Source organism: Sinocyclocheilus rhinocerous, unplaced genomic scaffold (assembly GCF_001515625.1).
Source record: "Sinocyclocheilus rhinocerous isolate Xijiao unplaced genomic scaffold, SAMN03320098_v1.1 scaffold342, whole genome shotgun sequence".
In the NCBI taxonomy this organism is placed as follows: Eukaryota; Metazoa; Chordata; class Actinopteri; order Cypriniformes; family Cyprinidae; genus Sinocyclocheilus; species Sinocyclocheilus rhinocerous.
In genome coordinates this window covers 30627-38200 of record NW_015624546.1, presented here as the reverse complement: position 1 = coordinate 38200, position 7574 = coordinate 30627, and the positions used below count along the sequence as shown (strand labels likewise).

At 40.1% G+C, this 7574-nt stretch overlaps 1 pseudogene; it reads left to right on the top strand.

Moving 5' to 3' along the window:
* LOC107742148 (cytochrome P450 2K3-like) overlaps positions 1 to 6437 on the top strand; it is an 11873-nt pseudogene extending 5436 nt beyond the window's left edge.
* Positions 6438 to 7574: the final 1137 nt, after the last annotated feature.

Sequence of the window (7574 nt, the reverse complement as noted above, 5' to 3'; positions counted from 1 at the left end):
CACCATGGCTCCTAGCTCCCTCCTCTCCGCCGTGGCCCATCAGTCCACTGGCTCCACCGGGCTCCCTCGTCCCTCCAGCTCCGTCTGGTCTGTCGTCGACCATCCGTCGCCTCAGGACTCCACTCCTCCGGCTGCACCTCATCCCTCCGTCCCTCCGGCTCTGTCAGGCTCCTCCATCCCTTCGGCTCCTCCTCAGTTCTCTGTCGCTCCGGCTCCACCGCGGCCTTCTGGTTCCCCGCCTCCGCCTCGGTCGCCGGCGCCATCTGCTCCGCCTTGGCCCTCAGGATCCTCCCCGTCGCCCTGGCTCATCGGCTCTCCGTCTCCACCTCAAGCTCCTCCGCCACCTGCTCCGCAGCAGTCGGTTGGCCCCCCGAAGTCGTCAGCCCTTCCTCCTCCATTGATCCTCCCTCCGTTGGCTCCACCGTGGGTCGGTATCATAGTTGTGGCCTGGGTCCCACCTGGCGCTGCATGCTCCAAGTCCCCCCTGTTTCCTTCCTGGCTCCTCCCTCCTCCTGATCCGCCCTGGCTCCTTCCGTTTTCTCCTTGGCTCCTCCCTCCGTCGTCACCTTCCTGGACTCTGTTTGCCGGCCTCCTCCTGGGTGCCCGTCCTCCTCCCGAGCCTCCTCCCAAGTTCCCACCTGTCCCCCCCCTCTGTTGTTCTATGGCGCAAGGACGCGCCTTCCGGATGTCTTTGTACAGATATCAGAAGAATCCCTGCATAAGGAACAAGTGGATAGTTAATTTTTAATGGCATCCCAGATCATGTCAGAGGATTGTTCGGAGTAATTTGTTTTGTAAACGAGGCACAGTGTCATGGAGAATTCACAAAGAAACATTTGTTTAAAGATGAAGTGGTACTAGATCTGACTGCAGCTTCATCACAAACCGTAAGTAAATTATTTCATATTGCTTTGTCTGGAAATGCCCATTTTATTTTGATCATGTTGTCAAAACCAAGCGTGCCGCACGAGTCCTGAAAGTAAAGCCAAAGCATCTCGATCGCCCCCAGGTGTCTGGCTGCAGTACAGGTCTTAAACCCCGCCCTCTCCATGTAATCTAATGGGTCGTGAGACAAAATAAATAATAAAATTAATTTTTTTCCCAAAGATGGTTTCCGTCATTTGAGGTAGTTCTTATCGTGCTGATTTATGTTTAAGTGTTCGTTTTTCTAAGAAGTTTGATTCTAGGTAGTTATTTGATGCTATAAAAACGGGGTGTGGTGTCATGATTGTGAGCTTGTGATTGGGTCTGTGGGAGTTTGGGCGGGACTTTGATACCGCGGCTCCAGCTCACGACACTACTGCGCAGACTCTGGCTCCAAATGAATCTCTACTGTGCACTCTGGCTCCACATGACGTCATTTACTCAAGATGGCAGCTGAGATGCTTTGGCTTCACTTTTCTATAGTGGAAGGAAGTGGAGATGCGTCGTCCATCTTTTTTTACAGTCTATGGTCAAAACACTCACATGCAATAGTGAGGGGGCGTTGACACTGTTTCCTATGCAATGATGTTAGCCAATCATAACAGTGACCGATTCCTGACAAGCCTTAAAGGACCTGCCCCTTAAAACCAAGTATAGGTCTCTGCAGAAAAGTAATGGGAGTTACCAGATCGGTGGGCGAGGCCAAAACAGAGGGGTGTTTTCAACCATGTTACCTGATTGGCTGACGTCATAGTGATGGGTAGCTTTAGGGGTGAGGTCAGGTAAGGAGATCATTTTCATTGCATGATTTAGAAATGCCCACTTTTGTCAGAAATGCCCACTTTTGCTCTGCAGAAACTTCAATCTCCTTAAAACAGGTTGTTTTAGAGAGAGGGACAGAATGAGGGTTGAAAATAATCATTTTTCCAAATATTTATTTGTTTTTGTGCAAAAAAACTTTATAAATATTATAAGTAAACATCAAGGAACATATTAAAATAATAGTTTAAAAAATCCATGTCATGACCCCTTTAATGTATTATCTTAATTATGAACACACTGCACACTGCACTTTATACTTCTCATCATTTCTCTACAGTGGCTGATGAACCGGACATCTCGCACATTCACAGAAAATAGCTTTTTTCCGCAGTTTAAAAATAAGGTGCAATTCCCAAAACTTCCAAAATGAGTAAAGCACTGTAATATAAGTGAAACATTTTGAGGTTAATGGCTAGATTATGCATCAATAAAGAATGTTGTTACTGATAGTTTGGAGAAATAAAAAGGTATTCTAATTTGTATTTAAATAAAGCGTAATAGCTAGCTTTTTTCCAGGCCCACTGGCAGGAAGCGCGTGAAGAGTCGAGTGTTTATGGAACTGATGTATTTGTATGGAGATTAATTTCTGCTACTTAAAGAAAAATGCATTGTTGTTGTTTAGGCAAACATTGTTTTTGTTGGTGGTGATGACTGTGTTGGCGCCTTACTGTGTTTTTTGCTTATTGTTCATGTTTCGACATTAAAGGTTAATAGGTATAAACTGAGCATGCTTAAGAATTTTGGTGGCAGCCAGTCAAACCCAATACACATATTGTTGTAAAGAAGCCTAAAATATGCTAAATATTATCCAGTTATGTGCAATAATGCCCGTTTATATAAACAGACTGCAATAGTAACACCACGATTAACTGTGAAATGATTCGTCTTCAAAGTACATCCACAAATGTTAGTGATCAGTGAATTTTCTCTCCATTTCCAGGTTTAAGTAAGATTTTCGATGTGGTCTCTGACATAACCATACCAGCCCTGTATTACTGTATCTATTGGTTACTTTGATTTAGAGGATGACTTCCATCAGAATCACATGGTGGCATTCCAGTAAAACCACATGGATTCAGCTGGTAGACTTTTAGCATTTAGGTAGCTCAGATTGTAATATGGCTGTTGTTGTATCACTTCTGCAGTACAGGTACATTACTAGGGACATTGCTGTTGCTTCTGGCTGACACTTGATTCATTTTGTAGAGTTTTACGAGTATATCACTCTCAGCAAAAAGGTACAAAGCTGTAACTGGAGTGGGATCAGTACAAAAGCTAAAAGATACCCCTAAAAATTCTACCCTTAAAAAACAAAAAAACAAAAACAACCTTGCTACATGTATTGCGTTAGGCTAACCGAGACTTGTCATAGCACTTGCATTTTATTGCTCTTTAGTTGATTTGATTGCTTCTTTTGTCCTCATTTGTTAGTCGGTTTGGATAAAAGCGTCTGCTAAACGACTAAATGTAAATGGTACATATTTGTATTTTAAGTGTACATATTAGCACCTTTTGAAAGGATGCCGCTTCCAGTGACAGTTTTGTAACTTTTTTCTGAGAAAGCATGGGTTGAAAAGACAGATATACTAATTCCACTATTTTATGCCATTGATTTACCTTGAGCTTGTGTTCTTGAACCTGTTAGCACCTGTGCGTAAAAATAAAAACACAATGTTACGGCCTCTGTCAACCCCTGACACAGTTAGCAATAAAAGCTAATCATCCTCAGTCTGGTGAAGGTTCAGCCATGGGAAAGGAGGACGAATGTCAACCCATTTTTCACTACAGCAGCAACAAAGGTATTTAAATCACTTAGAAATATGTGAACCTCGCTGCATGAAAACACCATGTGTTTTTTTTTCTTTTTGTATTAGATGAACCGGAGTTCATCACATTAGCTATCAACATGATCCAGTAATGTTATATGAAGTACAGGTATAAAAGTGTTGCACAATGTTTAATTACCTTAAGTCTGATTTGATCTACATTGAAACAGCTGAACCATTACCCTTGAATCATTTGGCCGTCAATATATCAGGCCAAATAAACAGTGAAACACTGAAACAGCCTACCAGTCGTCTTATCAGCAGATCCCTAATATATCTGCACATAGACGGATTTGCTGTTTGATGTGGCTTTCAAACGCTAGCGGGAAATGGACATTTTTTAAATTTACGCCTGGTACTTAAGTCGGTACTTTTGACAACACTAGAGCAAAGTGTAAATGCAAGACATTTCACAAAACAAAGATGTTGCACAAGCTTTCAGATCTTCATGGTCTCTCAATACTCAAATGGGTTTAACTACTTAAATTTGGCACAATGACCTCATTATAAGGATTCATACAAAATTGGGTGGGAACCAGCCAATTTAACAATGAAAAACCAAATGTGCATTTAACTATTGGAATGTTTGCTTGAAATTGTGTATGTCTTAAGCGAGTATATATAGGATCCAAGCAATATTTGAACTTTTTTAAAAAAAACATTTTTGTTTGTTTGTCAGTATGTCTAACTCATTGCATAATCATTTTCTGATGGTGTTGCTGGGACTCACAGTAAGATGCTTTTGTGTTGATCAGGGATCCTGTTTTCCAATGGAGAGAACTGGAAAGAGATGCGACGCTTTGCTCTCAGTAACCTGCGGGACTTTGGGATGGGCAAGAGAGGAAGTGAAGAGAAAATCATAGAGGAAATTCAGTATCTGAAAGGTGAGTTTGATAAGTTTGAAGGTACAAGCTGAGACACACACATGCAATCATGCTCTTAGTTCATAAGATCCATTGAGAGACGGTTTGTTGTTTCCTCTTCACAGAGAAACCCTTCGACACGACACAGCCATACGCTGTGTCAAACATCATCTCATCTATCGTGTACGGCAGCAGATTTGAATACACAGACCCTCGATTCACTGAAATGGTCGACAGAGCAAACGAAAATGTTCGGGTTGCTGGATCGACTTCTATAATGGTATGCATGATTTATATGCTGACATTGGTGTAGACATTTATTATGTACTGATCTACAAATAAGCAAAAAAATTATTTTATACACTACCAAAACATTACAACTCCTAAAACTACTATATTATTTTAAAGTTATTGATAAAAAAAAAAGTGTGCAAAAAAAGTGAAAATAGGAAAATAACGTCACATTAGGAGAGGACCACTATGTAAACATACTAGTTTTATAGATTTTGAAATTACAGCAGCTGGGAAGATGCATGGATTAATTTGTGATTATTTATAGTTTTTACCCACAGTAGTCCATAACAAACAGTGACACACAAATGACATATGAGCCTAAACCACTCATACTTTTACAGCAGATTTCACAAATAACTGACAGTCATGACCTAAATATGATTTTCATTTACAATAATCAATGCTAAAATTTGCCATTAGTAACATACTTTTAACGCCATCAGTTGCACATGTGCATCAAACTCCAAAGATTTCCACATTCTTGGCTCATTCAGACATGAACAGTTCAGTGAAATATTGACTGGATCGCTTTGAAGGGATCACTGAATCAGAAGGTGGTTGACTCGAGAACAGCTGCAAGTGGATCAGTCTGATTAGTGAAAAAATGTGAAATTGCGAGCCGATTCAACAGGTTCTATGAAAAAAATAAGATTGTTCATGAAGACATCGCTTCTCAGAGCAGGTCTTGATTTCTTCAGTTTCAAATAACAAGGAACAATACGTTTTTATGAAATGTAGTGAGATAAAAAAAAGCACAATATTTAAAGTACGATTATTCTGTGGAATGTAGTAAATGAAAATAGTGCATCTCTGGAGAATATATGTCACTCAGTCTTTCTCATGTCTCTGAATGTGTATTTCTAGCTTTCCATTCTTGGGTCCAATCCTAAAAAACAAAAGGATTCGTATAAACAATATTGTGCAAAGTAGACAACAGATGACGAAGTTGATCAATGGACTGCAGGAGACTCTGAATCCACACGACCGCAGAGGGTTTGTGGACTCCTTTCTCATCCGCAAACAGAGTGAAGAGGTATGTAACAATTTCAATGATCCACTTTACTGTAATAATCGAAATATTCAGATGGTGAATAAATATGCATTTTGTTGATTGCATTTGACAGAAATCTGGCAAGAAGGACTCATATTTTCATGAGGAGAACCTTATGGTATCTGTGACAAATCTCTTTGTTGCTGGTACTGACACCACAGGAATGACTCTGCGCTGGGGTCTGATGCTTATGGCCAAATACCCTCATATACAGGGTAAAAACACAGTAAAGTCAAGAGTTTTTCCTCCGTGCTGAACAGTGTTGGGGAACGTTACTTTTAAAAGCAATGCATTATAATATTGCATTACTCCCTAAAAAAAGGAACTAATTGCATTACTTAGTTACTTTTTCTAGTTATGTAATGTAATGAGTTATGTTACTTTTGCGTTACTTTTCCTCGTATGGGAATATTTTCCTCATATGGGTTTGTTTACTTGTTTATTTTTAATATAAAAATCACAAATTTCACAAATATGAGCCTTTACACGCTGAAAGTGTAATGAACAAACCTCAGGCTGTATAAATACGTATAAGGCCTGGAAAAGTTACCATGTGCATCTTGTTCAAGATTTCAAGGTTTTGGTCTTTTCTTCATTTTCTAGGGCACCACTGTAGTTCCTCTGCTGACGTCTGTTTTGAAGGATCCAAGCGAATGAGAGAAACCAAACAGCTTTTACCCAGAACACTTCCTTGATAAGAAGGGCCAGTTCGTCAAGAGAGATGCTTTCATGCCCTTTTCTGCAGGTACAGAGAAACTTCAAGGCTATAACCATGTCCACATGTCCACATTAATGCATTTGAACTACTTGATGCAGACCAGCCAATTGAGCAGCGGCCCTCCAGCTCCCATTAGCTCTGTTCCAAAACATGTTGTGCTGCCTACCTAGACAACATTTTAAACAGACAATTCAACAGTCTCTCTCTCTCTCTCTCTCCCCACACAAACTGGGTGCGATCAGCAGAGGTGGGGGCAAGTCACACATGTTTGTGTTTTGTTTACCAAATTATGTCGCAATGATTTATAATAATAATTAGAGTTGTTATAAAGTCAAGTCCTGCCGAGTCATGAAGGTCAAATCAAGTCAAGTCTCAAGTCACTGGATCTCAAGTCCAAGTCAAGTCAAGTCATTTTCTTTATTTAGTCAAGCAAGTCACAAGTCCTTAAATTTGCGACTCGAGTCAGACTCTAGTCAAGTCATGTGACTCTAGTCCCCCACCTCTGGCGATCAGACACTCATGATTCAAGAAACATCACTGCTGAAGAACTGCTACACTGCTACCTTCAATAAATTCTTCTCCCCACAAGAACTTTGGTCAAGCTTACTTATTTTATGTATTAGAGAAATCTAGTACATTGGCGAGCCACCCAAACTACTGCTCAGCCAAATACAGCAAAATCTAACACAAGCATTGTATTTAGTATATTATTGTATAAAGTGATGTTTTATTTGATTTATTTCCAGCATATTGCAATTGAATTAAGTTCTTTTTCACACGTGCTGTGAAGAAATCAAGACGGATACAGTTTCTGCCCAGTTTTACTGGCCACCGATCCTGTACCACAATGCTTCTATGCTTAAATGTGCAGTTTTAATAAAGTTTAAGTATATACATTTTTTTTTTTCAATTACACATTCACACAGTTACAAACTGCCTGAATGCAAGGCAGTGCTTTTTAAAGCTGTGACTGACAGATTGGCAAATTTAGGAGAAACGAAAACTTTGGTTTTAATACTCATGTATCAACACACTGATGATTTGCGTATGTGTCTGATTTAATTTTTATAAAGTTT